This window comes from Heterodontus francisci, chromosome 12, assembly GCF_036365525.1.
Source record: "Heterodontus francisci isolate sHetFra1 chromosome 12, sHetFra1.hap1, whole genome shotgun sequence".
In the NCBI taxonomy this organism is placed as follows: domain Eukaryota; kingdom Metazoa; phylum Chordata; class Chondrichthyes; order Heterodontiformes; family Heterodontidae; genus Heterodontus; species Heterodontus francisci.
Genome location: NC_090382.1, coordinates 61,359,755 through 61,380,218, shown reverse-complemented (window position 1 = coordinate 61,380,218; position 20,464 = coordinate 61,359,755).

The window sequence follows — 20,464 nt, the reverse complement described above, 5'->3', positions numbered from 1 at the left end:
ATGTAATTTATTAGTAATTACTAATTTGGAAGTGCTGCTCGGACAGAGTATGGTGCATGAGGGACTTCAGTGACAAGGAGAAGGAGGTGCTCCTTTGTCTCTCATTTCTTGTCTGCCTTTTCAGCCTCCACTACTTGGTTCTTACTTTGGTACAGGGGAAGAAGCTGATTGGCGAGTAATTGTAACGTATTATACTTATTACATTAACAATAATTAGTTTGTAAAGCTAAGGTATGGCAGAGCAGCTTGGCTGAGTGGAATGTGCCTCCTGTGGTATGTGGGAAGTTGTGGATGCATGATGTGTCCTTGACAAACACATCTGCAGGAAGTGTCACCAGCTGCAGGAGATAAGCTCCGGGTTTCGGATCTCGAGCGGCGGCTGGAGTCACTGTGGTGCATCCGCGAGGCAAAGAACTACGTGGCTAGCGTGTTTAGGGAGGTGGTCACGCCACAGGTTAAGAATGTGCAGGTAGAGAGGGAATGGGTGACCGCCAAGCAGTCTAAGAGAATCTGGCAGGTAGTGCAGGAGTCCCCTGAGTCTATCTCACTTGCTAACCGGTTTTCCATTTTGGATACTGCTGAGAACGATAGTTCCATAGAGGAGTGCAGCAAGAGCCAAGTCCGTGGCACCAAGGGTGCCTGAACTACACAGGAGGGGAGGAAGAAGAGTGGAAATGCAATAGTGATAGGAGACTCGTTAGTTAGAGGAACAAACAGGCATTTCCGCAGCCGCAGACATGACACCAGAATGGTATGTTGCCTCCCTGGTGCCAGGGTCAAGGATGTCACAGAGAGGCTGCAGGACATTCAACTGGGAGAGGATGAACAACCAGAGGTCATGGTCCACATTGGTACCAACGACATAGGTAAGAAGAGGGATGAGGTCCGGAAAGCAGAGTTTAAGGTGTTAGGAAAGAAATTAAAAACAGGACCTCAAAATCAGTAATCTCAGGATTACTCCCAGTTCCACATGCCAGTGAGCATCGGAATAGGAGAATTAAGCAATTTAACACATGGCTGGAGAATTGGTGCAGAAGGAAGGCATCAGATTTCTGAGGCATTGGGATCTGTTCTGGGATAAGTGAGACCTGTACAAGATGGACGGGTTGCACCTTAGCAGGACTGGAACTAACATCCGCTTAAGGCAATATTAGGGTAGTTGAAATCTCCAACTATTATCAACTGGGAGACAAGCAGTGTGAAGGGCACCAAGGGCACAAAATTCTTGAACTGCATTCAAGAGAACATTTTTAGCCAGCATGTAAAAAGCCCAACGAGAGGGGGCGCAATTCTAGATTTAGTCTTCAGTAATGAAGCTGGGCAAGTAGATGAAGTAGCAGTGGGTGACCATTTTGGAGATCGCGATCATAATACAGTTAGTTTTAGCATAATCATGGAAAAGGACAAAGATAAGACAGGAGTTAAAGTTCTAAATTGGGGAAAGGCAAATTTTACCAAATTCAGATGATCTGGCGAAAGTGGATTGGACACAGCTACTTGAAGGAAAATCAGTGGCAAACCAGTGCGAGGCATTCAAAAGTGAGATTCTACAGGCACAGTGTAGGCATTTCCCCACAAGGATAAAGGATGGTATGGCCAAATCTAGAGCCTCCTGGTTATCTAGAGGCTCACAGGGTATGTTGAAGCAGAAAAAGAAACCTTATGACGATCACAAAAAACCTAATACTTTAGAAAGCCTGGAGGCGTATAGAAAGTGCAGGGGTGAAATAAAAAAGGAAATTATAAAAGCAAAGAGAGGACATGAAAAAATATTGGCAGCTTAAAATCAAGGAAAAGCCAAAGATGTTTTATCAGTAAATTAAGAGCAAGAGAATAACTAAGGAAAGGGTAGGGCCTATCAGAGATGTATAAGGGAACTTACACGTGGATGCAGATGATGTGAGCATGGTTCTTAATGGGTTTTTTGCCTCTGTCTTCACAAAGGAGAGGGATGATGCAGGCATTGTAGTAAAAGAGGAGGAATGTGAAATATTAGATACGATTAGCATAATGAGAGAGGAAGTACGCGAGGGTCTGCCATCCTTGAAAGTGGATAAATAACGAGCACCGGATGGATTGCATCCCAGGTTGTTAAAAAAAAGCCAGGGAGGAAATAACGGATGCGCTGAAGATCGTCTTCAAATCCGCACTGGATACGGGCGAGGTGCCGAGGATTGGAGGTCTGTGAACGTTATACCATTGTTTAAAAAGGGTGCGAGGGATAGGCCAAATAATTATAGGCTGGTCAGTCTGACTTTGGTGATGGGTAAATTATTAGAATCAATTCTGAGGGACAGGCCAAGCTGCCACTTAGAGTACGCACAGACTGATCAGGGATAGTCAGCATGGATTTGTTAAGGGAAGGTCATGTCTTACTAACTTAATTGAATTCTTTGAGGAAGTAACATGGAGGATTGATGAGGGTAGTATAGTGGATGTGGTCTACTTGGATTTTAGTAAGGAGTTTGACAAAGTCCCGCATGGCAGTCTGGTTAGAAAAATGAAAGCCCATGGGATACAGGGGAATGTGGCAGGTTGGATCCAAAATTGGCTCAGTGACAGGAAGCAAAAGGTAGTAGTCGACAGATGTTTTTGTGAATGGAAATCTGTTTCCAGTGGCATTCTACAGGGCTCAGTGTTGGGTTCCTTGCTGTTTGTCGTATATATTAATGACTTGGACTTAAATGTGGGAGGCATGATTGGGAAGTTTGCTGATGACACAAAAATTGGCTGTGTAGTTGATAGTGAAGAGGATAGCTGAAGACTCCAGAATAGGGTGGTTGATGTTCGGCACAGACTCGGTGGGCCGAAGGGCCTGTTTCAGTGCTGTATCTCTAATCTAATCTAATATCAATGATTTGGTTGAGTGGGCGGAAAAGTGGCAAATGGAATTCCATCTGGAGAAGTGTGAGGTAATGCCCTTGGGGAGGGCAAATAAAGCAAGGGAATACACAATAAATGGAAGGATATTGAGAGGGGTAGAAGAATTTAGAGACCTTGGGGTGCATGTCCACAGGTCCCTAAAGGTGGCAGAACAGGTAGATAAAGTGGTAAAGAAGGCATAAGGATTGCTTTCCTTTAGTATAGAATACAAAAGCAGGGATGTAATGCTGGAACTGTATAAAACGCTGGTTTGGCCACAGCTGGAGTATTGCATACAGTTCTGGTCACCACATTACAGCAAGGACATGGGCCCTGATTTCACGTTGGGCAGACGGGAGCCGGCCAATGACTGAAAAGTTGGTGGCGATCCCGCTTCCACCTCACCTGGGGATCCGACCCGCATTTTAAGGGTCCCCAGGCTTTAATTGTTCCAAGGTGGGACTTCCACCTGCTTGAGGGAGGACATCTTGCCTCAAAGAGCTGCCGGCCAAACAGTGGGCCGGCAGCTCTTAAACTCAGCAGCGCCACTGGGAGCGGTGGCCACTGCTGGGACTGCAGCCCAGCCAAAGACTTGGAGCTGGGAGTCCAGGTAAATTTTGGATGCCTTTGTGGGGGGTAATTGGTCGGGCCCCGCTGAGGCAAGGGTGGGCGGATGGGTGGAAGGGCGGCGTGTTGGGCGTGCCCGATGATCAGGGTCCACCCCCGGGGCGATCAGCAGCCACCTGGTGTTTCCAGGCAGCTTTTCTGGGTCCTCGGACACCCAGTTGTCATGCGTAAAATCCACGTGGAGGCGGGCAATGGCCTTAAATGGCCATTAAGTGACCTGGGGCGGGCGGCCCATTTTTTGCCCCTGCCACCCTACGTAAAGTGGCGGCGGAGATGGGATCGGGTCGGAAGGCCTCCCGGAGCCTCCCGCTTCATTTAATGCCACACCTCCCCGCCATCGTCCCTCTCACTAGGGTGGTGTTAAATTCGAGCCATAATTGCTCTGGAGAGAGTGCAGAGGAGATTTACAGGAATGTTGCCAGGGCTTGAAAGTTGCAGCTATGAGGAAAGATTGGTTAGGCTAGGGTTGTTTTCCTTAGAATGGAGGAGGCTAAGAGGTGACTTAATTGAGCTGTACAAAATGATGAGGGGCCTAGATAGAGTAGACAGAAAGGACCCGTTTCCCTTAGCGGAGAGGTCAATTAGCAGAGGGCATAGATTTAAGGTGATTGGTAGAAAGATTAGAGGAGACATGAGGAAAAGCATTTTCACCAAGAGGGTGGTGGGTGTCTGGAATTCACTGCCAGGAATGGTGGTGGAGGCAGAAACCCTCAATTCTTTTAAAGCATACCTGGACATGCATCTGAAGTGCTGGAACTGCAAGGCTATGGACCAGGTGCTGGAAGGTGGAATTAGATTGGGTGGCTAGTTTTTTGGCCAGCACAGACACAATGGGCTGAATGGCCTCCTTCTGTGCTGTAATTTTTCTATGGTTCTATCCTTCCAAGGAGATTTGCTCGTGCTGTTGGGGAGGGTTTAAAATGAAATGGCAGGGGGTTGGAAACCTAGGAGGGGGCTCAGATTGGAGGGAAGCAAAACTGGTAACAGGAAGTAGAGAAGTAGTAAGCGAAATTGGAAGGCAGCCGAGACAAAGACAAACATCAAATAGGATCGAAATTAGGAATAATTTTAAGACAAAGTTAAGGGCACTCTGTCTGAATGCACGCAGCATTCAAAACATGGTAGATGATTTGAAGGCACAAATAGATGTAAACCGTGGCACGGAGTCAACTCCCTCTTGTCCCCTTTATTCCCTACACCCACTTGATCCTGGCCGTCACGTGGGACTGATGTCCTCTTAATTCAGGCTCAGGCTGGGTGTTTGGGATATCGGGTTACAAGAGAGCCACCCTCCAGCTTAATCCACAGCGACAGTTAATGGCTTAGTACAAAGAGGAGGAAACTCAGTCCTTTCTTTAACTATCAATTTACTTTATTCACGTTGTTGTACAATGTAAGAATAAGGCTTATACACTTAGTTAGACAAAAGCATGCAACTCCAACTGAGTTATACAGTTAATAACAAAACTAGCTAGAATTCATAAGCACACCCACTAGGTTCCTCTAGCCTTTCCCTGACCGAGTCACAGAAAACTTAAGGATAATACCCGAAAAAGGGAGAGTTAACGCTGGCCAGGCGTTCCGTTCTCTCTCTCTCTTCTACGTCGTCGCCGCGTCGCTCACGCAGGGATTTCCACTTCCACGATGGTTGATCTCCAGATTCTTCGCTGGCTCTATGCCCAAAAAGCTCTCTTCTTATCCTCCCTCTTATCTCTCCAAATCCGAGCTGTCTCTTTCCGGTTGGTTTAAGCCTGCTCACCTCGTTCACATCTTCTCTTAATTGGCCCAGGCCCAAAGACCCCAGTAGCACACCGTGTCCAAATAAGGCTCTGTTCCTGTGATCAATCCTTTGTCTTGTCCCATAAAGTAATTAGTTCAAACTGGTTTTTACCAGCACAGGCCAGTGTCTGAGCTCTAGGTTACTACAGGTCACAAACAATCCCAGCAGTTTGTAACTGATTCTGTATTTCTTCGAGCCCCTGGCCAACATAGAGGAAAATGGGTGTGACTTAATTGCCATTATGGAAATGTCGGGCTGATTTTTATACTCCCGCCGCCGAAATAGCTGGGGCACACTGCCCCTCCCCACCTGCCCCCCGATGAAGTGGAGAGGGCAGGCTGTCCATCCCTGACAATGGCGTCAGCTGCCTGTGCGCAGGTACTGACACCATTTGTAAAGGGCTTCAAGCCCTACAATTCTATTTAAATATTTAAAGAGACATTTAATAAAAAAATTAAATACATTTATTCTGCCCCTCTCCCACACCCCATGACAAATTAATTACTTGCCCTCACCCCCCCAAAACAATTACCTTGTCCGCCTGACCTACCCTCCCCCAAAGTGCATTAACATTAAACTATAACCCTTCCCACCATCACCTACACCAATGATATTACTTTGACCCCGCTCCCCCACTCCCACACTGAGAAATTTACCTCTTTCCCCCCCCCCCTCCCCACCAGTATTGCGCCTCTGTTCTCCAGACGGGGATCAGAAGACACAGGAGTGCCAGCTAGCGGCACAAAGATCGCACCAGGACAGACGGCAGGAACGTAGGTCTCATTAATTCATTGATTTTAATTAGTTTAAATGGCGGTCCCATCACCAAGCAGCGGGGAGCCCCCACAAGGCCTCGCCACCGCTGGCAATATCAGGCTGGGCTTTCCCAGCGTTGGGGTGTGTGGCGGCCCCCATGGTTAAAGGGTGACCAGGACTGGGAACTGAATATTCAGGGATATACGTCATTTAGGAGGGATAGGCAGAGGGAAAAAGGAGATGTGGTAGCGCTGTTAATAAGGGATGAGATCAGTACATTAGCGAGAGAGAATCTTAGATCAAAGCAGCAAGATGTAATATCAGTTTGGGTGGAGTTAAGGAACAGCAAGGGGCAGCAGACATTGATGGGAGTTGTTTATAGGTCACCAAACTGTGGTGGTAATGTTGGATACAGTATAAATCAGGAAATTAGAGCTGCATGTAGCATGGGAAATACAGTAATTATGGGTGACTTCAATTTACAAATAGATTGGGCAAACCTAATTAGCACTCATGCTGTGGAGGATGAATTCCTGGAGTGTGTACGAGAATGTTAGAGCTCGAAGTCCTTTAAAAATGGCGTCAGTGCCTGCGCAAAGGCTGCTGACACCATTGCGGAGGATGAACCACCCGTCCCCTCCTCGTCATCGGTGGGGGTGTAGGGGGAGGGGATCTGCCCCAGCTGTTTAAATGAACCACCGAGTTTAATATCGCGGCATTTCCACGACGTGCGGTCCATGTGGGCAGACCGCAATTGATTACGTCCACCGCCAATTTCGACGACGGATGTAAAATGCAGCCCATTAAATGCATTGGTGGTTATCTTGCAAAATTTTATAGATTCTGGAAGGGTTTCTGCAGACCAGAAAGTAGCAAATCTTATACCACTCTTTAAGAAGGGAGCAAGAGGAAAACGGAGAACTGCAGATCTGTTAAGTTTAACAGCAGTAGTAGGGAAAATGTTGGAATCTATTATAAAGGATGAGATAACTGGATACCTGGAAAATAATTATATGATTGGGCAGACTCAACATGGATTTGTGAAAGGGAAATCATATTTGACAAACCTGTTGGAGTTTTTTTGAGGATGTTACTTGTAGCATGGATAAAGGAGAACCAGTGGATGTAGTGTATTTTGATTTACATAAGGCTTTTGATAAGGTTCCACACAGGTTACTAAACAAAATTAGAGCACATGGGATTGGGGGTAATATACTGCAATGGATTGAGAATTGGCTAACAGACAGAAAGCAGAAAGTAGTGTTACGACCAGGTGAGAAAGGGGTCTAGGGGTTCCCTCTCAGCATTTTCCTGGTTTGGCCGTAACAGGGTTTCGTTTTTAAAACACCGGGTTTTTTTTTAGCTTCCCCTCAGTGAGTCGTTGCTCACTGCTCTCTAATTGTAATGACAAAGAAATCAACCAGACAGGTTTTCTTAGATTTAAACAAGAAAGGTATAAGGTTATTAGCCTAAAAACTCTAATTCAGTTAAACTACTAAAAATATGCGAAGCAACAATGTTAGCATGCATACACGGTAAACATACATGCAAATAGAGACCAAGGAGGAGAAAGAATTAAAGAGGAGAGGTTCGAAGTAATATTGAGTTCAGTTACTTGTTTTAGCATTCAATGCCTTTGATTGCAGTTAAGTCTTGCAGTTCTCTTTGGGACCCAGTGCACACTTTCACTTTTTCAGCTGGTTCCAGAAAGCTGCAGGAGTCTTCTCTCTTGAGGCTGGAGTTACTTCTGTGGGTCTCTGGAACTTTGCGTGAGAGAGAGAGATAGGTGCTCTCTTCTCCAAGTTCAGTTGCAGTCTGTTCTCTTTCTGTGTGGCACAATACAAAAAACTCCAAGTTGGCCAGCAGGTTAGTCATGTGACTAGCTCCTTATTTGGAACAACCTGCCCAGGGAGGTTTGTGGATTTCCCCCCAAACTTGGCAGACACTCTAAGTGGGGGAGGGGGTGGAATGCTGGCCTTTTACACATTCAATGTCTCTTGACCAAAATCCATCTGGTTAATTGAATCAGGGAGCAGTTCCATTGTCTCTCTTATTCAACTGTCTTTTAGAATGCAAATGTGAAGCCATGTTTTCAGCCACTGCTGAGGTCTCATTAAACAAGTTATTTCAAATCCAGTAACAGTTCAAAATATTCCATATGATGAAATTAGTATGTTCCATTTTTGGTAGGTATGGTTTTCGTCACAGTAGGAATAAATGGGTCATTCTCAAGATAGTGGGGCATCACAACCATCAATGCTGGGGCCACAGTTGTTTACAATCTATAAAAATGACTTGGATTTGGGGACCAAATGTAATATTTCCAAATTTGCAAATGACACAAAACTAGCAGCAAATGTAAGTTGTGAGGAGGATGCAAGGAGGCTTCAAGGGGATTTGGACAGGCTAAGTGAATGAGCAAGAAAATGGCAGATGAAATGTAATGTGAATAAGTGTGAAGTGATCCACTTTGGTCGAAAAAAAAGAAAGGCAGAGTTTTTCTTAAATGGTGAGAGGTTGGGAAGTGTTGATGTCCAAAGAGATAATGTCCTTGTTCATGAGTCACTAAAAGCTAGTATGCAGGTGCAGCAAGCTATTAAGAAGGCAAATAGTATGTTGGCTTCCATTGCAATGGGATTTGAGTACAGGAGTAAAGATGTATTGCTTCAATTGTATAAAGCATTGGTGAGACTGCACCTGGAGTATTGTGTACAGTTTTGGTCTCCTTATATAAGGAAGGATATACTTGCCATAGAGGGAGTGCAATGATGTTCACCAGACTAATCCCTGGGATGGTGTCTTATGAGGAGAGATTGCAGAAACTGGGCCTGTATTCTCTAGAGTTTCAAAGAATGAGAGGTGATCTCATTGAAATTTACAAAATTCTTACAAGGCGTGACAAGGTGGATGTGAATAGAATGTTTCCTCTGGCTGGTGAGTCTAGAACAAGGGGATACAGTCTCAGAATAAGGGGCAGGCCATTTAAGACTGAGACGAGGAGGAATTTCTTGACTCAGAGGGTGGTGAATCTGTGGAATACTCTACGCCAGAGGGCTGTGGAAGCTCAATTTGGCCTATCCTGTGTGTTCTGACTCTTTAAAAAAGCTGTCCAATTTAATCTCAATCCAGCTTTTTCCCCACAATCCTAAAATTAGTCCTCTTCAAGTACATGTCGAATTGACTTTTGAAAGTTGCTGTGGAGTCTGCTTCCACCATCCTTCCTGGCAGTGTGTTCCTGATCTTAACAATCCTCTGTGTGAAAAAGTTTCTCCTCATTTCCCCTCTAGATTTTTTTGCTAATTATTTTAAATTTATGACTTGCCAGTGGAAACAGTTTCTCCCTACTTGCTCTATCAAAACCCATCATAATTTTGAATACCTCTATTAGCTCTCCCCGAACCTTCTCTGCTCTAAGTACAACAATCCCAGCTCCTTCAATCTTTCGACATAACTGAAGTCCCTCATCCCTGTATTATCCCAGTAAATCTCCCCTGTACCTTCTCCAAGGCCTTGACATCCTCCCCAAATTGTAGACAGTACTCCAGCCGAGTCCTACCCAGTGATTTGTAAAGGTTTAGCATGACTTCAATATTTTTGTATTCAGTGTCGCTATTTACAAAGTGAAGTATCCCATATGCTTTCTTAACTACCCTATCAACTTGTTCTGCCACATTCAAAGATTTGTGAATATGAACCCCAAGATCCCTCTGCTCATGCAACCCCCTCAAAATGGTACCATTTAGATTATACTGCCTCTCCGTGTTCTTCCTCCCAAAGTGTATAATTTCTGCATTAAATAGCACTGGCTATGCATCTGCCCATTTCCTCAGTTTGCCTATATCCTCCTGAAGTCCACTACTATCCTCTGCACTATTACTTTGCCAAGTTTTACATCATCTGAAAACTTCACAATTATGCTTTGATAAACTTGCAGGAATTGCATCACAGTTGTTAATTGTTCAGTGTGGATGTCACCATGTATCATTTGCATGAAGCACCTTGGCTCTTAACATCTCTTACAGCACATGAATACAAAATTGCATAAAACTATTCATAGAATCATAGAATGGTTATAATGCATAAGGAGGCCATTCAGCCCACCATGTCTGTCCTGGCTCTCTGCAACAGCAAATAAGCTAGTCCCACTCCCCAGCTCTTTCCACGTAGCTCTGCAAATATTTTCTCTTAACCAATTCCCTTTTGAAAGCCACGATTGAATCTACATCTACCACACTGTCAGGTAGTGTATTTCAGATCCTAACCACTCACTGTGTAAAAATCTCCTCTCAACCTTGTCTTCCCTAAGGAGAACAGCCCCAGCTTCTCCAATCTATCCATATAACTGAAGTCCCTCATCCTTAGAACCATTCTCCTAAATCTTTTCTACACCATCTCTAAAGCTTTCACATCTTTCCTAAAGTGTGGTGCCCAGAATTGGTCACAATATTCCAGTTGAGGCCAAACCAGTGTATTATAAATGTTCATCATAACTTCCTTGCATTTATACTCTATTCCACTATTTATAAACCCCACGACCCCATGTGCTTTTACCATCACTTTCTCAACCTGCCATGCCACCTTCATGATTTGTGACATATATCCCACAGGTGTCGCTGTTCCTGCATTCCCTTTTGAAATGCACCCTTTATTTTATATTGCCTCTCCTTGTTATTCGTACTATAAAATATAACTTCACACTTCTCTGCATTAAATTTCATCTGCCACGTGTCTATTCTTTCATCCAATCTGTCTATGTCCTTTGGAAGTCTTTCACTATCCTCCTCGCAGTTCACAATACTTCCAAATTTTGTGTCATCTGTACATTTTGAAATTATGCCCTGTACACCCAAGTTTCCCTTGAACTCTATAAAACTAATGGATATGTGGGAAACCGTAGGCTCTAATTTCAGCAGTAGGGTTCAGATGATGCTTATTAATTGATATGGCATTCAAGCTTCTCAGAGATTATTACTTTTAATCATCCTTATATACTGTCATTCACTGGCTAATGTGCATTGACCATATTGCACTATAATCAAATGTTGATCACTCAATAAATTTGCAATTCCTGCATCATGATCACCTTTAGTGCGGTGAATCACACATTGCAATGAAACACATTGGACTGGATTTTGCAGTTAAAATAACGGTGAGGCTTACAGTGCTCACCATTATTTATGTGCAAATCAAACAGCAAATTCTGGTGATCACACATGGGCAATTAAATGTAGAAATCCAGAAGTTGCTGTCCGAGATGCCCATCTGCTCCAAAATCTTCCTGAAAATGGCATCATGTTGTCTGACTCACCATTCAAATGCATTAAATCATGTGATATTCCTGCACTTACCTCATAGATAAAGAATAACTCTCCTGAAAATGTCTTGTCCATTTCAGTGCATCATTTTAATGTTGTGGTAAGTTTTAATCACTGAAAAAAATAAATTTTTCTTTCTGTCTCTTTTAATCCAATCTTTCTTTCCCTCTCTTTATTTCACTTTCTGTAATTTGAATCACTCATTGAAATTATTACCTTGCAATCACTTCCAGAGATTTGCTATTATAGTTATTATATTATAGCTAATTATAGTTGAATTATTATTTTCTGAATAATTATTTTGTGAAGTGCTAAAGAATGAATAATTTTGCAAAATGTTATTCTTAGATCAGGCTTCTGTGTCGAAGTTTTCTTGGATCAAGAATGATATTTAACAAGAATGATTTCAAAATTGATTTGGTGCATTAGAATTCTGGCTTGTTTTAGATATGGTGGAACTAAATAGTTCTAGAGTTTCCTGTAATAATGTTATGTGGAAATGTATAAATTTACCTCATTTAGTATGGTTAAATATATTTACAAATAAAAATCTTCACAGTCATACATTCCAATTAAAATGTCAACATTTTTTAATGAGATCAGGAACTAATAGAGGGTTTAATACAATTCTCTGCAAACATATTTCCTGCAACCTTTTTTAAAGATGAAAAATAATCTCCAGTGTGGATTTTGCATTAAAAAGATATGTTGTACTAATCTTATTACTGTCACATCCTTTTTACATTAATTGCTTATCATTTTATTTTGCAAATACAAAAGTGTTTGCTCAAAACTTCCTTTGAAAGAAATGCATGATTCAGCCTGTGGTCAGGTTGGTAATAATTTTACTGATTTTTATGTCAATATCTAATATAGTACAGCAAGATAGATTATACAGTAATGACACCAGGTGCACTAAAGTTATAATGTTTTTGCAACATTATGAGTTAGGTAAATGGTTAACCATTTTTTTATGATTGTGTGATCAACTGCAGATTAGAGAAGCAAAAATGTATAAAAGTGCAAACAGTTTAGTTTATCAGTTTGTGTACATATTGCTACATGTTTGTTTATATCACTTGCATTTTGAATTCTTCAGTTTTTTTTGTAGTTTGTAAGAAAGATTCAAATCCACTATTAACACTACAGAGTACAAATAGTAAAACACATGTATAGTCTGTTATGTATAAAACTCTTCCAGATCAATTGTATTCTAACTTACAATATTTTCATATAAATTAATAATCTATTGATTAAAATTTGTCTCCCTGTTTTTGTTCAATTATACCTTTTCATGTAACTATGTGAATTAGGGACTGAAATAGGGTATTGAATCAAGTAAATGTTGAATCCAAGTTTTGATTAAATTGCCAAATATGGCAGATTTAAATAAGAGCACTCTCAGGTTTTCAAATTGAAAAACAGCCTTTAAAGTAAATTGAAAGAAGTTTCTTGATGATCATTTTGAATCATAAATACTTAAACATTTTGTTAAGAGATTTGACCACACAAAAACCAAAGCGACCCAACTTTTATATAATTAAACAGGGTCAACTTTCTTGGTAGTAATAAAATGTATAAAACATACTTGCAAAATGAAATAATGGCCCAGATTTTGCTGTGGCAATGACAATGAAATTGTCTGCATTTGTCATCATTACTGAAACTGACAGCAACTTCAGCAGTTTTCACATGCAAAGAATAACGTGGAAATCCAGAACTTACTGTCAGTGATTCTACGTTCCTCCAAATGATGCGCTGTTAAGGCTCCCATAGAGTGCAATCCCTAAGCATCAGTGAATTGATGAAAACATCTACTTTATGCTGCCCATCTCACTGCAAAAACTCCTGAAACAGTTACATGTTATTGAAGGAGGTGTAACTGGGTTTTTGACTGTATTATATTCATAATTACTACTAAACAGCCTCAATGGCCCTGAAAAACTAATTTTATATTTTGGAATGCGAAATGTATTCATTATGACAAAAATTCCATGTTGGAAAACTGAAGATTGTTTGCAATATTTTAGCTTCAATCATAATCAATTATTTCGCTATCTGAAAATTTAAATTGATAGTGGAGGCTTTCAGTGTTTTTAACTTCCTGGTTTGCTGGTTGTGAGAAAACTTTAATGTGACTGCCTGCTTATCCTGTTTGCTGGCATCACTGCTGCTGGATGTCTGGAGATCCCCTTGACTTGTTAATTAAATTAAATTGTTATTAAATTAAAACTGCCATTGGAAAAGGCAAGTCTATGGTACAAAGATTGCTAGATCTTTGTAGCTTTCTTCGAGGTCAGCAGTGAGTGCTGTTGCTTCGCTGCTGCCTGAAAAATCCATCCCATATATTTTCTAAGTTGTTCAGTTTCTTGGAATAGATTGTAGTATTAGTTTATTTTCCTTGCACAAATTGGTAAACAGCCATAATGCATTATGTTTGTGCCTACAGTATATCCAGTACAGCAAAACATATTTATATAAAAATAATTTTGAATCAGTATACTGCATCTGTACACAGCTAATTGTACATCTATAAATTTCTGAATTTTGAATATGGTAAAAGAATATAATTAAATAACCCCCTACCAATTTTGATTTAAAAAAATCTATTGTTGCTTTCACAAGGATTTAAACGTGGGTGATACAGCACTGTTGTTAGCGCTGAACATAGAACATAGAACAGTAAAGCACAGTACAGGCCCTTCGGCCCACGATGTTGTGAGAATATATTTCAGCCTTAAGTGTAAGGAATGATTTGTGATACAGAGATTTGGATTTCATCAAAACATGATTTCATGAAAATCAGAGAGCGGGGCTCGAGACCCTTACTTACCTGGAGACCGGAGGGGCGGCAGGCGGACCTGGGAGGAGGCGAATCCGGAGCGGCGGCAGGCGGACCTGGGAGGAAACGAATCCGGAGCGGCGGCAGGCTCTCTCTCTCTCTGTGCCGGCTGACATTCAAAAGAAGAAAACAAAAATTTGTGACATCATGGGGAATCTGATTGGTTTGGTAAGTAACAGCTGTTAGTGCATTTAAAATAGCTTAAAAAAATAAGGGGAACTTTTTTTTTTAAAAACCCTCAAAGCCTACCGTATAAGTGATAAGGTGAGTACTACTAAAGTGTGTTTTTTTTTAATTTGTGTAATTTAATAAGGACTTTAGATTGTAGTGGGTAGTGTTTGGAATAGAACAAGGCTCCTACTGTAATTAGTATTTTTTATAGGGAGTAACTAAATAATCTAAAGGTAAGTCATGTGTGCAGGAAGTGTATCCATCTGCAGCTACTGGCTGCCCACATTATGGAGCTGGAGCTGCGGGTAGATTCACTATGGAGCATCCACGATGCTGAGGACGTCGTGGATAGCACATTTAGTGAGGTGGTCACACCACAGGTAGTGGCTGCACAGGCAGAAAAGGGATGGGTGACCACCAGGCGGCATAGTAGGCGCAGGCAGGTAGTGCAGGAGTCCCTTGTGGCCATCCCCCTCTCAAACAGATATACTGCTTTGGATACTGTTGGGGGGGAATGGCCTCCCAGGGGAAAACAGCAACAGCCAAGTTTGTGGCACCACCCATGGCTCTGCTGCATAGCGGCGGGTGGGGTGATGGTGGGGGGGGTGGGGGGACTGGGAGAGCCTTAGTGATAAGAGATTCAATTGTAAGGGGAACAGACAGGTGTTTCTGTGGCCGCAAATGAAATTCCAGGATGGTATAATGCCTCCCTGGTGCTAGGGTCAAGCATGTCTCAGAGCAGCTGCGGGACATTCTGAAGGGGGAGGGTGAACAGCCAGTGGTCGTGGTACATGTCAGTATCAACGACATAGGTAGAAAAAGGGATGAGGTCCTGCTAGATGAATTTAAGGAGTTAGGAGCTAAATTAAAAAGGACGTCAAAGGTAGTAATCTCAGGATTGCTTCCAGTGCCACCTGTTAGTGAGTACAGGAACAGGAGAAAAGACCAGATGAATGTGTGGCTGGAGAAATGGTGCAGGAGGGAGGGAATTCGATTCCTGGGACATCAGGACCGGTTCTGGGGAAGGTGGGACCTGTACAAGCGGGACGGGTTACACCCAGTCAGGAATAGAACCGATGTCCTCGCAGGGGCGTTTGCTAGTGCTGTTGGGGAGGATTTAAACTAGAATGGCAGGGGGATGGGAACCTGAGCGGGGAGACTGAGGAGGAGGAAACAAGGATAGAAAGGAAAGACAGGAAACAAAAAGGCAGAAGTGGAAGGCATAAAAATCAAGGGCAAGAAACAAATAGGGCCTTAGTGTGAAATAATGCTAAAATGACTAAGAATATTAAAAAGACAAGCCTAAAGGCATTGTGTATCAATGCGCGGAGTATTCACAATAAGGTAGACGAATTAACCGCGCAAATAGATGTAAATGGATACGATATAGCTGCAATTACGGAGACATGGCTGCAGAGTGACCAAGGATGGGAACTGAACATCCAAGGGATTTCAATATTTGGGAAGGACGGGCAAAAAGGGAAAGGAGGTGGAGTAGTGTTGTGAGGAAAAGAGGAAATCAATACAATAGTGAGGAAAGGTATTAGCTCAGAGAATCCTGATGTGGAATCTGTATGGGTGGAGCTCAGAAACACCAAGGGGCAGAAAACTTTGGTGGGGGTTGTATATTGACCCCCAAACCGCAGTGGTGATGTAGAGGATGGCAATAAACAGGAAATTAGAGATGCATACGATAAGGGTGCAACTGTAATTACAGGTGACTTTCATCTACAATGGGAAAACCAAATTAGTAATAATACTGTAGAGGAGGAATTCCTGGAGTGCGTACGTGATGGTTTTTGGGACCAATACGTTGAGGAACCAACTAGAGAACAGCCCATCCTAGACTGGGTATTGTGTAATGAGAAAGGATAAGTTAACAATCTTGTTGTGCGGGGTCCCTTGGGGAAGAGTAACCATAACATGATAGAATTCTTCATTAAGATGGAGAGTGAGAGAGTTGATTCCGAGACTAGGGTCCTGAATCTAAATAAAGGAAACTATGAAGGTATGAGGCACGTGTTGGCTATGATAGATTAGGGAACGTTACTTAAAGGGTTGACAGTGGATAGGCAATGGCTAGCATTTAAAGAGTGCATGGATGAATTACAACAATTGTTCATTCCTGTCTGGTGCAAAAATAAAACAGGAAGGGTGGCTCATCCGTGGCTTACAAAAGAAATTAGGGCTAGTATTAGATCCAAGGAGGAGAAATATAAAATGGCCAGAACAAGCAGCAAACCTGAGGATTGGGAGCAGTTTAGAATTCAGCAAAGGAGGACAAAGGGATTGATTAAGAAGGAGAAAATAGAGTATGAGAGTAAGCTTGCAGAGAACATAAAAACTGACTGTAAAAGCTTCGATAGATATGTGAAGAAAAAAAGATTAGTGAAGACAAATGTGGGTCCCTTACTGTCAGAAACGGGGGAATTTATAATGGGGAACAAAGAAATGGCAGACTAATCAAACACATACTTTGGTTCTGTCTTCACAAAGGAGGACACAAATTTCCTCCCAGAAATGTTGGGGAAAAAGGGTCTAGTGAGAAGGAGGAATTGTATGAAATCAGTATAAGTAGGGAAATGGTGTTAGGGAAATTGATGAGTTTGAAGGCTGATAAATCCCCAGGGCCTGATAATCTACATCCCAGAGTACTTAAGGAAGTGGCCCTAGAAATAGTAGAGGCATTGCTGGTCATTTTTCAAAATTCTACAGACTCTAGAACAGTTCCAACAGATTGGAAGGTAGCTACTGTAACCCCACCATTTAAAAAAGGAGGTAGAGAGAAAACAGGGAATTATAGACCAGTTAGCCTGACATCAATAGTGGGGAAAATGCAAGAGTCCATTATAAAAGATGTAATAGCAGAGCACTTGGAAAACAATGACAGGACTGGACAAAGTCAACATGGATTTACGAAAGGGAAATCATGCTTGAAAAATCCACTGGAATTTTTTGAGAATGTAACTAGTAGAATAGATAAGGGAGAACCAGTGGATGTAGTGTAGTTGGACTTTCAGAAGGCTTTCGATAAGGTCCCACATAACAGATTAGCATGCAAAATTAAAGCACATGGAATTGGGGGTAAGGTACTGACGGAGCGAACTGGTTGGCAGGCAGGAAACAAAGAGTCGGAATAAATGGGTCTTTTTCCGATTGGCAGGCAGTGACTAGTGGGGTACCGCAGGGATGAGTGCTAGGACCCCAGCTATTCACAATATACATGAATGATATAGATGAGGGAATTAAATGTAATATATCCAGGTTTGTAGATGACACAAAGCTGGGCGGGAGTGTGAGCTGTGAGGAGGATGCAGAGAAGCTCCAGTGTGATTTGGACAGGTTGAGTGAGTGGGCAGATACATGGAAGAGATGCATTATAATGTGGATAAATGTGAGGTTATTGCCACTTGGTGGCAAAAACAGAAAGGCAGATTATTATCTGAACGGCGATAGATTGGGTAAGGGGAGGTGCAGCGAAACCTGGGTGTTCTTGTGCACCAGTCGCTGAAAGTAAGCATGCTGGTGCAGCAGGCAGTTAAGAAGGCAAATGGTATGTTGGCCTTCATAGCAAGAGGATTCGAGTACAGGAGCAAGGATGTCTTGCTGCAATTATACAAGGCCTTGGTGAGACCACATCTGGAATATTGTGTGCAGTTTTGGTCTCCTTATCTGAGGAAGGATGTTTGTGCTATGGAGGGAGTGTAGCGAAGGTTCACCAGACTGATTCCTGGGATGGCAGGACTGACGTATGAAGAGAGATTGGGTCGATTAGGCTTGTATTCGCTAGAGTTTAGAAGAATGAGAGGGGATCTCATAGAAACCTACAAAATTCTAACAGGACTGGACAGACTAGATGCAGGAAAGATGATCCCAATGGCAGGGGAGTCCAGGACAAGGGGTCACAGTCTAAGGATAAGGAGTAAGCCATTTAGGACTGACACGAGGAGGGATTTCTTCACCCAGAGAGTGGTGAACCTGTGGAATTCTCTACCACAGAAAGCAGTTGAGGCCAAATCATTAAATATATTCAAGAAAGAGTTAGATATAGTTCTTAGGGCTAAAGGGATCAAGGGATACAGGGAGAAAGCGGAAACAGGGTACTGAGTTTGGATGATCAGCCATGATCGTCTTGAATGGCGGTGCAGGCTCGAAGGGCCAAATGGCCTGCTCCTGCTCCTATTTTTCTATGTTTCTATTGAGCAAGAAGATACGCACACAATAATAAATTTTTGACAAGTGAGCAGGCTGTCCGAAGCATGTTTTCAAAAAGCAATTTCATCTCAGGTATTTAATCTGCCCTAAAAAGAATTTTAATCCTCACAATACCAGAATTTGTCAAAGAATGTTTGCATATATTACACATTAACTTGGAAACATGAAATAACATAATAATCACTGTCCTATGTATAAGTGAATCCAGCCATACTATTGTTATTTAATTGCGAGCAGTAATTTAAGAAATCCATTTTAAGGACACTCATTTTCAAAAGTCCGTATTTACAGTAAGCATCGCTGCATCGAACCGGAATTCTGGAAGACTTCAACCTGTGCATATATTATATGACTAACTCTTTTTAGGCTGTTCACTCCCTCTCTGCTTCAAGAACTAAGAAAAATAGACAGATGTAATAAAAAGGAGGGCTTGGCTGCTGGGCCCTGCAGAGCACAACTGAATGATTTACAGCAATGATATTGTTGTACACAGAATCACAGAATTATTGCAGGCCATTCGGCCCATCGTGTCTGCACGGCTCTCTGAATGAGCAATTCACAATGCCATTTTTCCCACCTTCTCCCTGTAACCCTGCACATTCTTCCTTTTCCAATAATATTCTAATTCCTTTTTGAATGCTTCATTTGAACCTGCCTCCACCACACTCTCAAGCAGTGCATTCCAGACCTTAACTACTTGCTGCGTGAAATATTTTTTCCTCATGTCACTTTTGCTTCTTTTACCATTTATTTTAAATCTGTGCCCTCTCATTCCCAATCCTTTCACAAGTGGGAACAGTTTCTCTCTATCTACTCTGTCCAGACCCCTCATGATTTTGAATACCTCTATCAAATCACCTTTCTGCCATCTCTTCTATAAGCAAAACAGTCCTCACTTCTCCAATCTATCTTCATAACTGAAGTTCCTCATCCCTGGAACCATTCTCATGAATCTTTTCTGCACTCTCTCCAATGCCTTCACATCTTTCCTAAAGTGTGGTGAACAGAACTGGATACAATACTCCAGCTGAGGCTGAACAGGTGTCTGATAGAAGTACAACTTAACCTCCTTAGTTTTGTACTCTATGCCCCTATGAATAAAAGCCAGGATACTGTATGCTTTATTAACTGCTCTTTCAACCTATCCTGCCATTTTCAATGACTTATGCATATATACACCCAGGTCCCTCTTCTCCTGCACCCCCTTTAGAATTGTACCCTTTATGTGATATTGTTTCTCCATATTCTTCCTACCAAAATGAATCACTTCATATTTCTCCACATAGAACTTCAAATGCCACCAGTCCACCCATTCCATCAACTTGCCTATGTCCTTTTGAAGGTCTATGCTATCCTCTTCAATGCTTCCAAGTTTTGTATCATCCGCATGCCAAGACAGAACCATAGAACCATAGAGCCATAGAAAATTACGGAACAGAAGGAGACCAATCAGCCCATTGTGTCTGCACTGGCAGGAAAAACTAGCCGCCCAATCTAATCCTACTTTCCAGCACCTGGTCCGTAAACTTGCAGATTACAGCACTTCAGGTGCATGTCCAGGTATCTTTTAAAAGAGTTGAGTGTTTCTTCCTCCACCACCAATCCTGGCAGTGAATTCCAGACACCCACCACCCCCTGGGTGAAAATGTTTTTCCTCATGTCCCCTCTAATCCTTCTACCAATCACCTTAAATCTGTGCCCCCTGGTAATTGACCTCTCCACTGTGGGAAATGGGTTCTTTCTGTCTAATCTATCTAGGCCGCTCATAATTTTGTACAACTCAATTAAGTTACCCTTCAGCCTCCTCTGTTCGAAGGAAAACAACCCGAGCCGATCCAATCTTTCCTCCGAACTGTAACTTTCAAGTCCTGGAAACATTCTTGAAAATCTACTCTG